The sequence below is a fragment of the Oreochromis niloticus genome, linkage group LG14 (genome assembly GCF_001858045.2).
Source record: "Oreochromis niloticus isolate F11D_XX linkage group LG14, O_niloticus_UMD_NMBU, whole genome shotgun sequence".
In the NCBI taxonomy this organism is placed as follows: Eukaryota; Metazoa; Chordata; class Actinopteri; order Cichliformes; family Cichlidae; genus Oreochromis; species Oreochromis niloticus.
Window position 1 is genome coordinate 10,102,203 of NC_031979.2, and position 21,188 is coordinate 10,123,390.

At 37.3% G+C, this 21,188-nt stretch overlaps 1 long non-coding RNA gene across 1 annotated transcript in view; it reads left to right on the top strand.

The window, feature by feature from the left end:
* Positions 1-1,609: 1,609 nt before the first annotated feature.
* LOC102081036 (uncharacterized) overlaps positions 1,610-21,188 on the top strand; it is a 47,749-nt gene continuing 28,170 nt past the window's right edge. Inside the window, exons 1-3 of the long non-coding RNA XR_003213689.1 lie at positions 1,610-1,620; positions 2,945-2,991; positions 4,950-5,026. This is a non-coding gene — a long non-coding RNA (uncharacterized LOC102081036). The remainder of the gene's footprint in view (positions 1,621-2,944; positions 2,992-4,949; positions 5,027-21,188) is intronic.

Sequence of the window (21,188 nt, forward strand, 5' to 3'; positions counted from 1 at the left end):
TAATGTTGGCTGACGAGTCTGACGTTGTTGAAGTCCTGCACTTTTTCCGGGCGCATTATTTCGGTGACTTTAACGAGGCAGTGTTTTATGAGGTCTCCATCTGAAAAAGGCTTGCCGTGTCTTGCGATGAGTTGGGCGACCTCATAGCTGCTATTGGAGCCCTTTCCTGGACAATTTGAGCACGAAAAAAAAATACTGTTGCTGACCCCGCAGGAGAGCTAGCATTTGCTTTAATTTCTGCTCTCGCTCAGCACCAGTGTAGGATGCATAGGCCTGATGTTTGGTTTCATAATGACGTCGGAAATTATACTCTTTCATAACTGCCACAGTTTCAGCGCAGATCAAACAGATACACTTCCCCATGAATTCTTTGAAGAAATATTCACTCTCCCACCTTGTCTGAAATTTTCTGCATTCACTTTTTATCTTTCGCTTCTTTGGTTCTGCCATGTTTAGTAACTTGAGAGTAAATTTCTTCTGTGATTGTCCTTTTTGGTGGAGCAACTGCCTTGATCAACAGCAGCTCCCCCTGGTGTTAAAACTAAGAAGTGCAATACACTCAAGCAAAAGTTGGAGTGCGGGCCATATTCTATTCAATTTATAAAATTACTTGCGGGCCAATTAAAACTGGACGCCCGCGGGCTGGACTTTGGACATGCCTGTGTTAAATAATATGTGTAAAAAGTGACATGAACTAGCAAACTTTTTTATAGAACCAGGCAGAGATTCATATTTTCTTAAAAATTGCCTTTGTTATTTAATTAATTTCGAAAAATAATAGTTCAAATTATTGAATGGATAACAGAGTGGTATGGACAGGATACTTTTAAGTGTAGCACAACATGGCACATGTTTTGTTACTGTTACACACAGAGAATGTTTTTTCTTTGTTTTGTTTTGCTGTATTTTATAAAGTCTGTTGCAGACTGTTTACTTTACACAATAAATGAACAGACTGACCCAAAGTCCTCTTGTAATGATCCACAATTATCACCTTCACTGCTGGTAAAAAACAAATGCAATCATTTTCATAACTATACACTGTACCACAGTTCTTTAAATGATCACATTATATCGGCTTATTATTTCAAATTCAATTATATTAATTTAAATAACTGAACAAGTAAATAAATTGGCCTAATTCTAAGTGTTTTTAGTTCAAATCTAGGACTCATGAGTTGTCTTTCCACGATATATTGAAATTCATTTATGTTAACAGGATAAATTATTCGATTATGTGATGTATTCAAGAGTCAGAAGAGAATGAGAATGAAGCCTAATCCACTGCAGTGTTTTCTTCGACAGACAACGATTCCAGATGGTCGACGACGGTGGGGAGGGAGCTTTAAAACTGCTGAACTGTGACAAAGAACTGAACTGACCCTTCACTTTGTCCACCACAATAAACCAATTCTGCTGGAGGAAAGCCTTCATTCATTCAACAGAACAAAAGGGATCCCATAAAGAGATACAAACGTTAGTTTACTGCTACTCCCAAACTCCTCCCACCACTAACCTGTTTCCTTCTTTTAAAGATATGATGGAGGATGAGGGAAAGAAAAAAAACACACTTTTAACCCACTTTTCTCTTTTTTTCTTTTAGTGATACAACATGCTGAGGTGGGTGTACACTAATTTGCTATTATGTGTTCAGATACAACAGGAAACATATTATGTGGCAAAATACTATATGTCATATATCAAATATTAACAAACATACTAATAAATGTAAATAAGCCAGAATTAGCCAAAAGTTCTGGGCAGGTCAGGACAAAAACAATAAATGAGAAAATTAACACACCATCAATGTTTAACAATATACTCCAGACAACATATATACAACATACAATTACAACAAAAAACACCCACAGTAAAAAAAAGAGAAAAAACAAAACAAAGAAAAACAAATACATATAAAAACATACAGCATTAAATATAACACATATTAGTATATAATGAATGATCATAGATCTGGTCTTTGAGCATAGTGTGATGCATGACCTGTTGGACTACATGGGCTCCTATATCAGTCTTACAAACTCGAAATCAGTCAATGCTTGGAATAAAATCTGTCTCTGAGGGTAAATGGGTTGGCATTTTGCAGAAATGTGTTGAAAGAACATTTTATCCAGTAATTTTATCCAGGGATGATATTTTTTGATACACTGTGATGCTGCAGTCTTACAGGCACAGTGAAAGTTTGAGAACAAGCATACTCAGCCAGTAGCTTTTTGCAAACTTTGATGGGGGCTTGAGGAGACTCCTCTGATTTCCCCATTATTTTTGTGGTATAGCAAATTGGTGATGTTAAATTAGCTGCAGGTGAGAATGTGAGTGTGAATGATTGGCTGTCTCTCTGTGTTTGCTCTACGATAAGTTGGCAACCTCTCCAAGGTGGACCACATCTCTTTTTTTCTCCTCATTGGTTTTTCCATCCTTCTACTATCAGCCAGAGAACATCTATATACATATTTCTGTATTGTACAATCTATTTTGTTTTACTTATAAAACTGTTGTGTTAATCATTTCAGTGCACTATTACTTGGGGGGACTTAATCAATTAACCAATACCTACCTGTTACATGTCAGCTGATCTATCTATGAAGATGTGATTGGTTAATTTGATTTTTTTTTCTGTTTCCTGTCTTGTATTTAAGCAATCTTCTCCAATGTTTTACTATGACCCTGATGAAGGCCACAAGCCGAAACGCGTTGGTCAGTCAATAAAGTCGTTCATCTTCCCTTAAGTGTTGCTGGAGTTCCTGCATAGTGCACTATTTAACCAATGAGTCCTGACACATCGTCATCAATAACTGATTATGTCTTCACAGCTCTTGCAAAATGTTATACCCTCAACAGATTACGATACACAATGACGCAAATCTATCATTCAGAAAACACACCTCTAAAACTAAAGTTGTTTTTTTTAAACTTCTTTCTTTAGGAGCTGCAAATGGGCAAGAGTGCGTTGCTGAACACATTAGACAATAAGTAAGGCAGAGGAAAAAAGCAAAAACAATTCCAGAGGAATACATTTGCTCCTGATATTACTTTTAAATTTTAAAAGCACCTTTGGTTGGATGTTTCTTCTCTGTGATGTCCTGTTCTCTATGTCAGCATACACTTTCTGCTATTATGAAGAGTTAGCAGGTGGTATTATTATATTCTGGTATTAACTCTAATCATAAAATATTCATAAAATTATAGCCAGTATCAGGAAAGATATTTTTTCTTGCTTCTGCGATCTTTAAAACAAAGTGCATAAGTGTGCGCGTAATAGGCTGTACGTCAGCTACAAACCAGCCTTAGATTACTGATTCAGCTCTGTGGTCAAATGCATCCACACAAGACTCGGGATTCGAAAAATGTTTGTGGTTTGTGTAGGATTCGATCAATTAAACTTTCCTCTCATTCAATAGCTACTATGAACTGCAATAACAAACAGTCAGCAACTTTGTGCTACAATATCATTCATTACAGCCATGATTAATTATATTTCCTATATCGACACACATTTGTGTAGAGCCTAGATGGGTTCCAGGATTCACTGCTGGTGATCCTGCTGATCATTATTTGTCAGGTAAACCCATCTTGAAATGAAGATTAATTCATTGTCACTCTAAATCGTGTCAGAGGGGGAAAAATGACATTACAGACTTTACAAATGCTTTCATCACTCTCTTGATTTATTTCATTTACAAATCCAAAATGCCCCAAATCTGTCAACACATATTGCATCCCATTTCACATACAATATACACATTTTCTAGCTTTGTTTTAAGATTTGAGAAACTTGTTAAAATACCATTGAAGAAGATAAGAAAGAACAATACTGTAGGAATATATTTCCTCCTTCATTTGCTCACTGTAGGAGTCAACAGATAAAGAGAGAGACCAAGTGAGAGCTGTACTTGGCTCCACTTTTCCTAACTATATCTCTCTGCTGTCTCCATGAAGCAGAAAGTGTTGCTGTGTTCATCTGTGTGGGAGAATGTTGCAATAGATGAAGTCATACACGTCATGGTGCCAAACCAGTTGCAAATTGCATGTGAGTTCAGGTGTATATGTCAGTTCTGGTTTAGCAGAAAATGTCACGAATCATCTAGCTAGACAGCAAAGTCTTATTTTTAGAACAGAGGGTCAAATGTTACTTTTTTTTTGCATTATATATGCTCACAAAAGTTTGGTAGATTGTGGATTTTCAACGGGATGTGGAGTGGATATCACAGTCTGGAACTATTTCATGACAACAAATGGTTCTCCTTTCAGCTCATTTCTCATTAGAGGGACACAGCTTAAACTGATTAACCACTAGAGTATTATCATTTCAAAGTGTCCTTCAAGGTGTTGAAGGCTAATATGACACATGCAGAACACTCATTATATGATGCTGGTGCAGAGCAGAGCAGGCATGTTGCTAATCGATCTGTCTTTCGCCTGTCTCTCTTACTGCTTATCCTAACTCTGTGGGTATTACTGAACAGTAAAGTTTACATTTGCTCAGATTAGTAATGGTCTCATATTGGAGTCGTCCTCCTGTTTCAAGAATACACTTTAAGCAGAAGGTGAATATGATCTCTGTAGAGAGGGCCAGGTCAGCACTAATATTCACTGCACGAAGTACTTCACACTGTACACAGAAAAAAACACATTATATGAGAATACATCCCCTGTTTCATGTGTTTATGTCAATATAACAGAGTGTTACAACACAAAGACAGCACTGGGTAGCCAAAGCATCCCCTTGTTTCTCCATTAAAATAAGAAATAAGGCTAATAAGCTTGATGTTCTCGGGTAACATTATACCCTTATCTTCAGCATAGTCAGAAAAGTATTGAATATCAGTGATCTAAACTCTGCATGGAAGTTCTGTCAGTGTCAACGTTTTTAGCCCAGTGCACACAGAAAGTGACAGAAAATGTATTCCATATTTCTTTTTCTCTTTCAGGCAAAGAACAGAGCCAGACGCAGAGACATCACGCACAGACACAGCCATTAGACCCATAACGGCATTGTCATCAAAAGGTACTGAAAACATACATAACCTTTCTCTTCTGTGTGTGCTGGGGCTATATGGTAGTCACCCAGACATGAAACAGACTGCAGAATTTTAACAGAATTTCCTAAAGCCTGAGTGGAATCCCATTCAAGTTAAAAAAATAATGTAAAAAATTAACTTTGGACCGTTTTATTTACAAGTAAAATGTGATTTCTACTTTAAATGCAAGTCTTTTTGTTTTTTCCAATTTTAGTTTTTGAAAATTCACTAATCCTTCTGATTGTTCTTCAGTCTAACCTAGAAACATGTAAAGATGCTATAGTGCCAAGAGTACTCAGTCACCCATCCAAATCATTGAATTCAGGTGTTCCTAGATTCAATGATTTGGATCACCACGGGTGTATAAAATCAAGCACCTTGACATTCAGACTGTTTCTACAAACTTTTTTAAAAGAGTGGGTCACTCTCAGCCCCTCACTGATATCCAGCTATTACTGTGATAGGATGCTACCTGTGCAACAAGTCTAGTCGTGAAACTTCCTCACTATTAGATATTCCACAGTCAGCTGTAGGTGGTGTTATGACAAAGTGGAAGTGATTGGGAGCGACAGCAATTCAGCCACAGTGGTAGACTATATAAAATCACAGCGGATGTTGGAGTGCATAGTGCGCAGAGGTCGCCAACTTTCAGCAGTGTTTCTGGAGGAATGGTCAAAATTTCCCATAAACACACTCTCCTAAATCTTGTGGAAAGCTGTTATAGCTGCAAAGCATGAACCTTTATCACATCTAGATTAAGAATGGGATTTCACTCAATTTCACAGGAGTGAATGTAGATGAGCAAATACTTTATAGTGTAAAAACTGAAGTTGCAAAGTGAATGAAAAGCAAACTTGATTTTACTGCCAAACTTTTTGTAACCCAGTGTAAAATAGAATAAGAATGCAGTTATTTGTAATTACTTAACTCCATATATGTAATTGAAAACAACAAAAACAAAACACAGAAACAAAAAATAACAGATGATGAGGCATAGCACAGCAGTTGAAAAATGGGCAAGAAAAAAGTATATCAAAGAACGAGGCCAATATCAGAGCTAAAATATTGCATTTCTTCTTCCTGGAACCTGAACTGTGTCGCCCTTTGGGATGCACTGAGACCCATCAACCCACACAACTAGAGTGCAAAACTGTATTGTCTGGCAGAAACAGCAGACTGTACACCTCTTTCATGTCTTCCCTCCTCAAGCACTTAAGAGTCCCATTTCATCTTTTTTTATGTCTTTTCCCTCTGAGACAAGAAACACTCATCTTCCCAGACCACATAATCTAATTATGTCTCCTGTGCTATTCACACTCACAAGTCTGCACCTCTGTCCAGGATAAAAGTCCCATCCACTTCAATGCTTTCACTTTGTGATGTTGTATTAATCTAGTGCATCATGCTATTGCTGTTCTGTGCATTTTCGCAGACAATTAACTTCTCAATTCTCAGCTTAAGCAGAGGTATTACAGTACGCTTCTGGTTGGTTACTCAGTGGTGCTGAGGGACTAGAAAGAGAACTCTGTGTAGCTACAAAATAAAAGCTGTGTAAGCAAATGCATAAACATAGGAGTCTTTTTTTTTCAGATATAGACACCAATTATATAGAGTAAATATGTCTCTGCCCCATGCCCCTATAGGGAGAAAAAGGCAATGCAAAGAAGATATTTGCCTTCACCATATTCATCACATTAGTGAGGCCATCCAAGGACAGCTATCCTTACCTATAGTTCTAAACATAACTGTAAGAAATTTGTCCTTCAGCAGTTCATCTCCTTTTATCATCTAAAAAGCTCAAAGGACTCATAACCACTATTAAGTGCTTATGCTGCAATCATTTTCTCATTTTCTCTTGAGCTTTGCTCCAAAATATGAATATAAATTATGAATATAAATATAAGTATTAGTCAGTTTGGATCCAGAGAGACAGGCTAAAAGGCTTGAAGATGCAATGATACAAATGTTATTACAGTATGCGACTATATTACAAAACAACTATACAGCATTCATTAAAATTGTATTTTGATACACCGAGTCACAGAAAAACAAATGTAATGGATGTGTGGTAGAATCAATGGGAAGCCTACTACACAGAGAGAGGAGAGTGATACAGCAAAAATGGATGACAGTGCTCAAATTCTCCATAAGACCGCTGCAAAGTGCTGAATAAAACACCTCATCTGTTACATCTGTCCCAGCTTCCCAGTGCAGACCTCTCTCTCTCCGTCTCCATGTCATCAGCCGGCTTTTCTCACATCCAAAGTGCCAGGTTATCATTTTAAACCTTCCTTACTGTTTGTGCCAGTCTGCTATTTTACCTTTGGGACATACTTTGGCTCGTTGTCCCCCATCACTCCCACTATGGCTTTTCATGCCATGACAGACTGCTACTTATCCTCTGTCCTGACCAGAAGCTTTTAAAGCCAATCAGCTCTTTCAAAAATATCTCCATGGGTTTCATGTGTGGCACCTATTATTGAGCAAAGCAGTGTAGGTCAAGGTCAACATCAAGTTTGTTTTTTTTATACACAGTCTACGCCTATTGATAGCTCAATATTAGCAGTCACCTATTCGTGGATTTTTCTGTGGAAAATAGCTCCAAATTATTTGTGGAAAATTCACCTATTCGCAGATTGTTTTGTACAGCATATCTAAAATATAAGAATTATTTTCATTAAGATGATAGTTTAAGTATATTTGTTTTTGAACTATTAAAATAGGCATTTTTAGAGTGGGTCTTAAGTATTCATGGATTTTACCTATTAGTGTGTTGCTGTGATCCCTAACCCCTTCGTATACCGGGGATCGACTGTAGCACATTTCCAGCATGTCGCACAAAGGGCTTTACAAAGTAAAATGTAACTAAAATAAGTAAAATCCACAACAATGATGCAAGAAAAATATAAAACAGAAAGACTAATACAATAAAAACAACTAAAACAACAACGACAAAGGCTGTTAAAACACAAAGTGTACAGGGCCAAAGCCAGTCCATAAACACGTGTCTTCAGTAGAGATTTAAAATGTTCCAGTGTTTGCACCCATCTGATATTTAGAGGCAGACTATTCCAGCGTCTGGGACCTGCCACAGAGAAGGCTCTGTGTAGGTGTGTAACTTTGCCAGAAAATTGTGTTAACTGCTGTGTATCTTTTAACCTAGTTCTTTGGTCACATCCTCTCCTGGAGCCTCTCCTGACACTGCCAGCATGATGTACATCATTACATAACATTAAAACAACAGAGCCTGAAGACATGTACCCTGACTGGCTCACACACAGTGCCATATTTTTTATTCAACTGTGAGTGAGTATCAAATTACCTTCATATTTAAGTTTTATTTTACACAAGGAAAGTGTAGGTTCCTACAGAAGGTAAATCTAACATAAAATAAATGCGGTTTATCAGTCTCCGAACATTGTTACTGAACCAGAAACACGCTGAGAGTCTCAGGGTAGTTTTCTGTCAGTACATTTTTTAAAATCCATGTCATCTCCTCTTATCTCTCATCCATCTGTCGCTAATACAAACCTCTGGCCACCACAGTCCCTTTATGGAACATCAGTCATCAGTCTGTTCTGAAGCAGGTATGTAGCTAATGGCTTTTTTGGCTTGCTTACAGGCCACAGTGCACATATCACTGCTCTTTACAGATATAACACAAATTAAACATTTATTGTTTACTGTTCAGTAGTAACAATTTCAGAATTCTTGTTTTTTATATTATTGTAAATTTTAGTAAAGAAATGACCACTGGGATCACATTGTAACTGGTATAATACCTGGTGAAATCACTGGTAGAAGCTTTGAAAGCAAACTAAGCTCTGGAAAAGAGAGAGAGACAGAGTAAGCTGTCCTCAGCCCATTCAATCAATCAATCAATCAATCAATCAATCAATCAATCAATCAAACACACAAACAAACACAAAAACACACAAACAAACATAAACAAACAAACACAGAATAGAGCAGAAATTCGGTCAGATCCTGACTGTAGAACAGCAATTATCTACTATTATCCTGAGACTGCAGAAAATCAGTGTTATTACTATTTATCAATCATTTATCGTGATCATTTATGCCTCTCAATAACTTGATCTGTCACAATATTACTATTGTGACAGATCAAGTCTTTTTGGATGGATGTTTGTCAGTTGCTGCCTTACATATACAGTACCAGTGTATTAAAACCTTTGACTGACATGTTATGTAAAATAAGAGGTTAGGGTGGTGCAGTGATTAACAATGTTGCCTCACAGCAAGAAGGTTCTGAGTTTAATTCCATCACCTGGCTGGGGTCTTACTGTGTGGAGTTTGCGTGGGTTGGTGGGGTTATGTCAACTGGCAATTTTAAATTGTCTATAGAGGTGAATGTGAATGGTTGTCTGTCGCTATGCGTTAGCCCAGCAACAGACTGGCGACCGATCCAGAGTGCACCCTGCTTCTCGCCCTATGGTAGATGAGATAGGCTCCAGCCCCCCTGCGACCCTGACAAGGATAAGCAAAAGAGAATGGATGGATAGAAGTTTATCATTAAATTATTCTTAAACTCTATGTCCAAAATAATTCCCATCCTTCATATCAACAGTAGAAAAGGTCATTGAGGTCTCCATTGACTTACTTCTGTTACATTTCACACTAATTTATCTGAACATGTACTAGAATAATAAGGTTACGTCTACACTAGCACGAATAAATTTGAAAACGGTGTTTTCATCTGAAAACGCTCCGCGTCCACACTATTGTTTCCACTCGTTTTCACAGAGTTGTGCGTCCACATTGAAACGTCCAAAAACGCTTACATTCCAGTACTGCGCATGCGTGAAACCCAAGACGATTCGACCCGCCTCATTTCTGTCTGCCGTTTATTTACTTTCCGGCTCTTTGAAACGTTGTTGTCAAAATGTTAAGGAAAAGCACCACGTTTTTTAAATGGACTGACAATGAGGTGGAGTTGTTGCTGCGAGTAACACAAAAGTACAAAGTTTCAAAAGCGAGTGAGAATTAAAGAATTTGATGGAAAGCTATCTGGAGCATGTACAAACTGATATTAATCTTTAATAGGGCTGTCAAAATTGAGAGCAAACAAAACAACTGTTGTATAATGCCTTCCGCTATCTTAGTTTAATTGGTCAGATGACTGCATCACATGACTAAAATGTGTGAAAAGGCTCCAGGTTCGCTGTCCACACCGCGATGCGAAAACAGCGTTTTCAAATGTATCCACTTTGGAGAGCGTTTTCAAAACGCTGCGTTTTCCTTGATTGAAAGCGTCATCTCAGTGTGGACGAGAGGCCAAAACGGAGAGAAAAAGATGCGTTTTTAAACGAAAATGTATTAGTGTGGACATGGCCTAAAACAGACTCCACATTGATCGAAAATATAAGCATGAGCACAGACAGTAAATGTATCCCCTAGTGGCAGTTTCCCCCCCTCTCTTTCTACATTCTGGCATCTTGCCTCATCTGCCTCTCTTAACCTGTTTTTTCATCACATGCACTTCTGAAGCCTCTGCCAACACAGCTAACATCTCCACAACACAGCCAGCTTGACACTTATCATCACAACAGCAGACCCTGTCCACATTTGTGGGCAGCGTGTTTTGTGCTTTGTACATTATGAGTTCAGGCTCTCCTTCAGTGTAGAGGACCACATCACAACCCACCATGTAGGTGCATTAACAGTGAGCAGCGCTCACCTTGCCTCTCTGACAAGAAAGAGAAAAAAAAAATAATACAGTGAAAACATATACAGCTTTTTATGTGCAGAGAAAACAGCCTCTGGAAAGGCTTTGAAAGCTCCCTTTGGACTTTTTCTATTCTTTGTTGTTTAAATGAGATGCTGTCAACATTGTCTTGACTTGGAGTAAAGGGTTTTTACATCTGGGCCAAAAAATAAAAAACTGGTATGAGGTCTTGGTCAGAGGTTTTCATGCTCTCCAAAGAATAAATAGAAAGCCTGACATTTCAGTGAAATTTGACCTTATTGAAAATTTCAAGCTTAATGTAAGATGACATTAGGAAAACTTGTACAGGTGCAAACTGTACATTGACTGTGGTGTATCAACACGTAAGTGGGACATCATTATTTATGCACTGAAGGATGTTTTGTGCAAGCTTCTTTTGGAAATAACAGCAATGTTTGTGTGCAGGAAAAAAGGGACTGGCTGTTTTTGATAATGAATGGCATTATCTCAGTAGTCAGGTACAATGTATTCAATTCAGACTTATTGCATGTGAGATAGATGTTGTCTTTTTCAATAGTTTAATTGTGTAAAGAATGCAAATATAGTGTTGAATACAGTAATACAAACTGACAACTGTATTGTAAACTGTATTATAATTCACTATAATGGCCACTGATCACTTTTCAGTACTATTTTCCCACTATTCACGCTTTGGTTTACTGGATGTCTACCCAGCATTCACAATAGGCTCGGTCTGGATGGTGCTTTAATAGGATTTATACCTACAAATGTAGTTAAACTGAAAGCCATACACTCATATTTCAAGCCATACTTGTTTATTTTTGCCACTATGTAAATTTCTAGGCTATGAGTGATGGTAGTTTCTGAAAAGATGGCTCAGCGGTTGTCAAAATTCCACCATGTATCTGACATTTTCCTCATTTAACATCTCCACTTCTTCCAGAGCCATTAAAAGGCTCCCTACCGAACAACAACTGCGATGATAAATTAGGAAACAATGTTGTTAGAGAAAGACAGTAGAAAGGTAAAACTACCAGCTGTGGCGATAATGATACTGTGAATCACAGAGATTATCTGGCATTCACAGCACTAACTGAAAAATAACATGTTGCTAAAAACTTTTAAAAGCACCAATTTTTCATTGAACTTTTTTGTGTTTTAGAATCAATTAAAAGGAGTACAATGTTTGTGTGTTTTTTTTAATAAAATGTTTTATTCTTATTTATCAGTTCCTGTAAGAATACTATGAAACTTCTGTCAAAGGCTGAAACCATGCAAGGACACTTGGTTTTTAAAGTTTGTTTGTTTTTTTTTATGTCGGAGTCCAAGAAGGCCATTGGTCAGGCAGATGAAATATAAATGACTTTATATCCTCTGTACATGTTTTGATACATTATTAATGTCAGTTTCACATTTTGTCAGAGCTGTTAGAGAGACTATGGATGTCATTTACCTCCGTAAAAGACAGAAAAATCTCCACTGAATTGTGACTCAATAGAATAAATATGTGATTCATCTCCCAGAATGCTGGTTAGAAAGGGGAACTTCAATGGATAATTTCAAACAGGTGAGCACACTAACAGATAACATCTGATCACCGTCCAACCATGGGGATCTTACTCCTGCAACCAGTATTTAAGAACCAAATAATAATCTAGTCTAATAAATCTACCATTAAATTTTTATGAACAGTTTAGTACAATGTTATTAAAAAGTCTCTCTCTCTCTCTCACACACACACACACACACACACACACACACACACACACACACAGAGCAAATGTAATATATTAAGGTATTAACATTTCTAAGTTAGCTGTAGCATAAATCAACAAGATCATAAAAAGTTTAATAGAATAAAGTACAACAGAGTCATAAAAAGTTTAAATCTTTCCCTCCATTAAAAGAAAAGCTAACAAAGTAACTGCAATTGCTGCACTGTTAAAGCTGCAGACATGTAAGGATCCCCGATAATATTAATCGCTTATCAAATTAATTTCAAAGTAAAATATAGCCACTGGATCTGCTCACAGTCAGCACCATGGACAGAGGCATAATTACCTTGTCCCATTTTAAGTTCACTAAGTTCTGCTGTGAAGCTGCAGCATATGAAATTTAACTGATGAAATGGTTCACACATTCTTCTTTGTTCTTGTAGACTCAAACGCATCCCGTGTAAACACTGTATTAGTTAACAGTATCACAGGAGGGTGATTGAAAGATGCAGTTATACAGGCTTACTGTCACGATCCTGGGTCTTTTGACTCAGCGTTTTGAGTTTATATGTTTATGGTTTATGTTTAAGTTCTTTAAGTTATCGAAGTTCATTTCTATTATGTCTAGGTTGCCATTATAGTTCATTGTTTATCAGAGTCCCCTTGTGTCTTCAACCCCTGTGTCTCCCTCGCCCTTCATGTGTCTCATGTCTGCATTTCTTATGTTGTCAAGTTCGTTTTGTCATGTCTACGTCTCTTTGTGCCTCCTGTTTTATTTGAAGAGGTCATGTGTTTCTATGTTCAAGTTTAGTTTTAGTCTTCCAGTGTGACGTCATTATGCTCATTTGTGTCAGCTGTTTCCCCATGTGTTTCCACTTCCCCTGATCGCCTCATGTGTGTATTAGTCTGTTTTCATTCCTTCCTCGTCCAGTCATCTGCTCTTTTCATCTCATGTTTCCAGGTTTTTCTGTGTATCCATGCCAGCTCTCCATGTTCAAAGTTTTTTCATGTTTTAATCTTAGTTCACTCGGTTTAGGTTATTATTTTGTTTTGTCTTCCACTTTTGGTTTGTACTATTTTGCCAGCTTTAAAAAATACTCGTTTTTGTTACGCTGAAGTTTTGTCTCTTCGCATATCTGCACTTGGGTCCACCTCCTCACTCCACGCTGTCAGCTTCGCAGCCAGACTGTGACACTTACCATGGTGCTTGAGATGCATAACACAGTTTCCTAAATCTCATCAATAATTTTCTGTTGAAGATAAGGGAATACAAGTCAAGGGGAAACAAGAGAAGTGACCTGTATCAGAGAAAGTCTTGTAGCAATAGCATTCACCCTGCGGTTCCTGTTAATATTAAGAAAGAGTAGTTCTCTTTTTGTTCATTTTACATCATTGCAGGATTACATGAATAAATGATTCAAAGAAACATCCCACATATCTCAATCAAATATTCCAAAATGTGGAATAAATAAATGATATCTTGCCTGATATCTTATTTATACATTCAATACATAAAAACAACTTACAGCATCCATTTATGCATAATTCTTTAAAAGCCCCACCACTGGGGTTTAGGTCTGGACTTTGATTGGGTCATTACAATACCTTCATTCTTTTCTTTTACAGCCATTATGTTGGAGAGATTTGCTGGTGTGCTTTGGTCTTTGTCCTGTTCCACGACTCAGTTTGAGCCAAGCTTTAGTTGGAGAAATGAAATCACCCAGTGCAAGGTGACCAGGTCCTTTTGCTGCAAATTAAGCCCAAATCATCATTCCTTCATTATCGTGCTTGACAGTATGGAGTGTTTGTGCTGATATGCTCTGTTTGGGTTTTGCCAAACAGCTCCACTTGGTGTCATCTCTGTGAGATTTAGCTTTTGGGGTTTTCTATAAAAGATGCTTGTTGATGTCTTTCTTCTTTGGCATTTTGTTAACACACAAATGAATGTTCCAAACCAACAAACTACCAAAACCTCTACTTTTCTACTTTTTTAGAGTTGCTCACATTTGCTGATGATCAGCAAATCAAATATATTTAATTAGCAGCACCTTTCTTCCACTTACCCTGTTATTTCCTCTGGAAGCTTTTTGGATTCTGCATTGTGGCCTAAATAATTTATTCTTGGGGTTTTTCTTGTTTTGTTTTTTTTAATAATAACTGTTAAAAAAGTTCTTTTCTTTTCCCTACTTAAAGTCTACATATGAGGGTGGAATTCTAGCTGCTTTCTGATAAAATGTGGTAAATAAACTTGTTCTGCTAAAAGAAGCACTTTCTATGGTTTGGTGTGTCTCTCGATGTTAAGATCCAGACTGTCCAGACGTGTAAAAATTCAAATAATTCTTGAGTATAGCTTCAGCAAAACTGCAGTCATGCTGTTTGTTTTATTGCCTCATCTAAAGAGAGGCTGTTTTCCTGAGTCATTTTCAACCAGCAACTCTGGCAAACACACAGAATGACATTACAATTTGTTTTCTACAGTGCAGAAAAGAGAGAAGCCAGAGCAGAAAAGTAGAGAATAATGACAATAATCTCCACTGAAAAACAATGACTTCCTTCATCAGGGAATAATAATCTAGATTCAGTCCCTTTCTGTGACTCTTCCAGTGAAAGTTATTTTCAGCTCTTCTGAGAGACTTTTTTATACTTGTCACTACAAGTATATTTTTAAACTTTTCTTTTGTTTTTATCACAAACATCTTTATTTATCCTGCATGTTTTCTGATTCTTTGTTGTTAATATGCAACATTAGTAAATGGCAAACATTCAGACCAATGAGCACGCCCAGTTTTAACAGTTAGAGAGGAAAATGTTTAAAGAAAAATGACAACTCGCTGCACAAATACTCAGATTTTTAGCAGAACTGGATGAAGAGAGATAACAATGTATATGCACAAGAAATATAAAGACTACGTTAGTTTTAAATGTAATGAATTACGTGAGGTGAGCCTTATTTGTCATATGGTATTCTTTGAATGAGCAGTCTCACACAAGCAGAATAACTCGTATCCCAGGCCTTTCACAAGAGGCTGCCGGAGCAGATGTCATTCTAAGAAGTGAAGCAGGAAGTAGCTGTTCTCTAGAAAAAAAAAAAACATTATCTCATCACACAAAACAGAATTCATGCCCTTTGCATCGTCGTCTCTCTTTACAATGGGCCTTCCCCTTTGTGGATGTCATCATGTGGCTCAGAGCCCAGCTCATCTCTGAGGGAGCTGCTGATTACGAAGCACCATCAGACCTGTGGAGATGGAGCCAACCATTTCACACCGGAATGACCACACAAGAGGCACAGAGCCAGAGATCCCTGTTCCCCTCTGCTTCTCCTGTACACCAACAGCCATATTGCTTTAGGTGAAAATGCACATCCATGAAATTATTTACAAAATAGACAATAATAAAACTAGGATCTTATTGTACAGCTAACAGCCTCTTTCCTCTATGCAGACTTTTGCTGTGTTAGTCAAAGCATTTTTTGTCTCTAAGGGGAAATTTACTTACTAATTTGAATTATTCAAATCATTCAGTATCTGTGCTTTTCCCATGATGACACTATCTGCCAAACTGTTTTCTTTATTGCAAAAATTATGCACAGTGAATTTTGTCTGGAAATGTGCAAGGCTTGCAGAATTGGAACAAGAGAGGCGTTCAAGGAATCTGCATCAGCATTAGCCTAAAAATAGAATAAATTCAAGCCCGTTAAAGAAAAACTCCAAACCTTTTCCCATGAGTTCCTATCATTCAGTATTATATGGGTTTTTTTTGTTTGTTTGTTTGTTTTTAAATTAGGGTTTATTGAAATTACCCCAAAAGCTGTATTTTACACTGTTTTAGATATTCATGCAGGTGTGCTAAAAAGTAATTAAAATTGTCAGGCCCAATGACATCCTGTGACATATGCACTTCAAAATGGGCTCACTTTTTGTGCTGTGCTTGTGTTTAATTATTTTACTGCACTAAAACAGCTGTAAGCAGGCTGACACAGCCACCAAGAAAACAAATCAGGACAAATCATGGTGTTTAGACAGAAAGAAATGTAATGTGACATTTTAAAGCAAAGATTACATACAAAATGAAATATGCCAGGAACAGATTAGGTTCATGACTTTTTTTCCTTCTAGTGTCAGAAGATTGAAAATCCAAATATTTGTACCACAGTAACTGAAAGGGTAGAGCCTTAACAAACACATTACATACTCTATACATGTTATTGCGATTTAAAAAATAGCTTCTATCAATGAAAATAAAATATCTCAGGCAAAAATAGACATGAAAGGAAAGTAATGAAGACCTGATGGCTCGTGTTTGACCACAAGGGTGTTCAAATGCACTTGGCACCAGGGTGCCCTACAGCAGTGTTTCTGTGCCACGGCACAGAGGTGTGCCGTGAGAAATGATCAGGTTTGCCGTGGAAGGTTGAAAAATTTGACATTTTTGTTTAGTGGTGTGCCGTTTGATTTTTCTAATATCAAATATATGCCATGGCCCCCAAAGGTTGTATGTCATAGTTAGTAATCAATTTTATAATCATATCACTGATGGTTTTACATTGTGGACACTCTACTGAAGGGAGGACCTCAACTGTCAGCTGATCAGGAAGGGGAAGCAGTTATTCTGGTTGCCACATCTCTACATGAACTGTGTGATGATGGGTTTTGGGTTTTGTGTGATGATGAGTCTTGATTTTAGCCTCACTGGCATTTCTATGACATGGAATTCCATTTGCTTAGTCCATCAACTAGTCAAACTTTATATTTGGTAGGAATATCTTGAGGATATATATGCGTGTCTGGAACTTTCCACAAAACGTATTTTATGGAAAAGGCATTCAACTGCCTCATTCAAAATGTGCTACCAAGGGTGGGAGTATGGGGTATTGGGCCCTATACAACGGTGGTGAGAGCTTGGTTTGAAACGGCACAGTACATCAGACTCATTCCCAGTGGGTGCTAGACTCTGCCTGGGCTGTCACTTTCCACTGAATCTGGTCATCATTTTTATATACAGAATTTATAGGTGCATGGGATGCAGTGTGGGGTGCTTTCAGGATCTTATCTCTGTCTTTTATCGGCAATATAGTTCTTCTGGCTTCATCAGGTGGTGACCTCCTTCTCTCACTGTGGAAGGTTATTCCAGAGTTTGAAGACACTGGAATGAAAGTTAGCAGCTCTAAATCTGAAGCCACGGTTCTCAGTGGGAAAAGGGTGGAATGCTTACTATAGGTTCGGAATGAGTTTTTGCCCTGAACTTTGAGGAGTTTGAGGATTTCTGGATCTTGTTCAAATGAGAGAGGAGGGAGCAAGAGATTGACAGATGGATTGTTGCATTGTCTGCAGTAATTTTTGATGGTGTGCCAGTCTGTTGTGATAAGAATTGAGTGTTCTTCTGAATCTGTCAACTATTTTGAGTGCAGCACTGTTTGTCTATGCTTCTTTCTTTTTCTGCTTTCTTGTACATTGCTTACATACAGTATACAATACTGATGTCCAGTGTTTGAGAACTTTGTCAATAAAGTTGAAAATAATATTTATTCTCTGTAAGGAAATAGTGTTTATAGTATTCCCAGTCTCGAACCTCTGATTTAGCATGCAGAGTAGCATTATCCAACCAGATGAGAGAATTACTTAAGGTCTTCATCATAAATACATGGTGGTCCACGCTGCTGTCTCCCTCCCCTGCTCTGTGAACAGACTCTCAAATTAGGCTCATTCTGTTTTCTTTACAGGTTTACAGCTGCAAAACAGCTGGGGAGACAGATAAATGACTAGTATTTTATCTGTTCTTATCAGCCTCAGCCCAGCAGCAGGACTCATTTTACATCTCTTAAATCTGATGCCACTTGTCAACCAAAACTCAAGAATTCCATGGCATGTGCCTCTGTTTAGAGATTCTGGTTGAAAAATGTAAAATATCTGTGTAAAAATAGCTCTCATTATTTTTCACTGTCTGATAGTGTCTTGTATATTCTACAAATAGTTATGTGTTTATTCTTGTCCAAAAATTGCCCTATAAAATAGTCACTGTAATGCAACAGGTGATTCTCTTTCATCACCATTTAACAATCTGTCAGCCTATTTCTATTTTTACTGCCATGCCATACTGCAACAGTTCTTCTTTCATCTTTGGACTGATTAAACCAAGTTTGGTAAAAAGTACACTTTCTGCCTGACAAACATGAAAATTTAGAAAGGCATTCCTGGTCTCCACTCTGCTTTGAAAGACTAGGAGCTCTATGGTGTCCACAGCCTGGAGAACCAAGCAATGACTGAAACACTTGCTGCTTTTGAGAGCTCATTTGGCACCATGTATGCGAGACAGAGAGAGAAGAAACAAACAAAAAACAACAAAAAAGAAAGAATGACACTGTCAAAAAACAGAAATAATCATATTTGAATTCAAAGGCCACCATTATACTTTGTAAACAAACAGCATCAAAAAAGCAAAAAGCATCACTGTCAGACTGCACATAAAGAGAAAGCTGTTGATCAAAGAGCATGAAGGAGTCAGATTACTCATTTTCTGTGATTTTGTATTTGAGATCCAGAGGTCTGACAGTGTTGATGTCACAGCCATAAAATCCCCATTATGGTAAATTATGCAGCATCCAGCTATGAGTACATACTGTATGTTTTGAAATATTTTATGTGAAATTAGGACTAGAAAATATCAAGAGGCAGACTAGATTGCGGTCTGTGATCATTTAATTTCACTTACAAAAGGACAGCTTTAGTCAATGAGTCACCATCTTGCCGTCTTTCTCAGAGATGAAGAGAAAAGTCTTTCATTATTCACTGAGGCTTTTAAAAAGCCATTCTAATGACTCATGAGTAAATGCAGTAACACTGGCACGACTAAATGTGTAATCCCAATGTATTATTTTAAATGTAATTATTTAATAAGTACTTACGAATATTAGGCTAACAAGTTATGTTTGTACAGGAAACAAAGAAATAATTACACTGAAACTACATTGAGGTAAGTAATTTTACATAATGTGTAAGTAATTTTAGGTGTTGCATCAGGTATTTGCAGGTAAGGTGACATAAATTATACTGATTGTTGAAAACATATGTCAACAATATAATGGTTGACAAAGGACTGAGTGGACCTGCAGGGTGTTTGGACTGACTTTATTTGATGAAACACAGAATAACCTTGGTTGGAGAAACATTTAATTTTTTTTTCTCAACTGAATTTTTTTTACTGTTTGTTTGTCGCAGGTTTTTTTGGTCCTGGAGTTGCATAAAATAATCTACTACACTATTGGTGTCTATACATGACTATCAGCAAAAAGTACAAAACGTAAGTTTTGGCCTCCTACTATAGCAAAGATGAAGTAAATTTATTACAAATATGATAATCACATCATAACAGTAAGTTAAAGAGAAATGGTCACATCACTAAAAACAATGCTAAAAAAAAGAACAATCTTACTGGAAAAGCATCACTTTTATTTGTGTATACCTTTAAATAAAAATGAATCGACTTATTTCCTTTTACAGCTTTATTCATGTATTGGATAAAACTGAAATATATCAAGTCTCAACATATACCTGAAGGCATTTACAGTGAACACATAGTTATATTCATTAAAAGGCAAATGTAGATCGTGATTGTTTCATTCTTCAGCATGTCTGTGGGCTGTACACATGTTAACCTGCTTTAATAAAATGCAAAATTCAAAGCATTATTGGTTTGGGACAGCAATTAAAAAATGCTGATAAGCATCAAATACAACTGTGTTTTGAATAATGAAGTAATCATTCGTATTAATGCTGTTAGATAGCTTATATAATATCCTTATCCAGGAGTATAAAAAAGAGAGCAGAGTTAAAGCCTTAATTTGCAGCAAGAAACAAAACACAAGTTCTATTCTATGCAGGCAGGGGAATAACACAAACAACTATGTGATATTGATTTTTGAGAAGTAAATAGTAATATGATTCCTTAAAGAGAAGTAGTACAAACTGGTACAGAAGTTTTACCTTGCATTCCTTCATTGTGTTGTAAAATACGCATGCATGATTACATGCATGTAGCATAGGTAGATAACATGTCAGGGAGAGCTCATGCAAATGCCACACAGACTGGGCCCTAACGCAAACTCAACACCTTCTTGCTGTGAAGCAACAGTGCTAACCACCACGCCACCATGTTGGATAAGTGGAAGAAAATGGATGGAATCTTTCAGTTATCATCATAAAATAGTAATTCATTGGCTATAGTTGTTGCATGGCTCCATGCTGTCCAGTCACATGCAGTGCGTTAAATCTATGTAAGTGAGCTGGCAGAATGAAACTGAAATGAAGTCCGTTGTATGATGTCTTGAGGCATAAATGCAAATGGTGTATCTAGAGAACAGAGAAAAGAGTGTATGTTATTTTGACATAACTGTTAGGATCCCTGGGTCATCGACCCAGTGGTTTGTGTTTTGGTTCTTTGAGTTTGTTATTTCTTTATATTCTAGTTTTGCTTTTTGGGTTTTTGGATTATTCTTAGTTTAGGTTCTCTGGGTGGGTTCTGTTAGAGTTTTAGTGTTCTGGTTTTCTGTCTGTGATTCTGAGTTGCTGTCTCCCCTGTTTGCTGTATCCCCACGTCCAGTCACTGTCTGTGTCTGCCCTGGTCCCACGTCTTTGTTCCCTTTGTTATAATGCCTGCCTGTGAGTCTGTGTTATGTTTCCTGTTTTACTTTGAAAGTCCATGTCTCATGTTAGTGTATCTGCTTTTGCT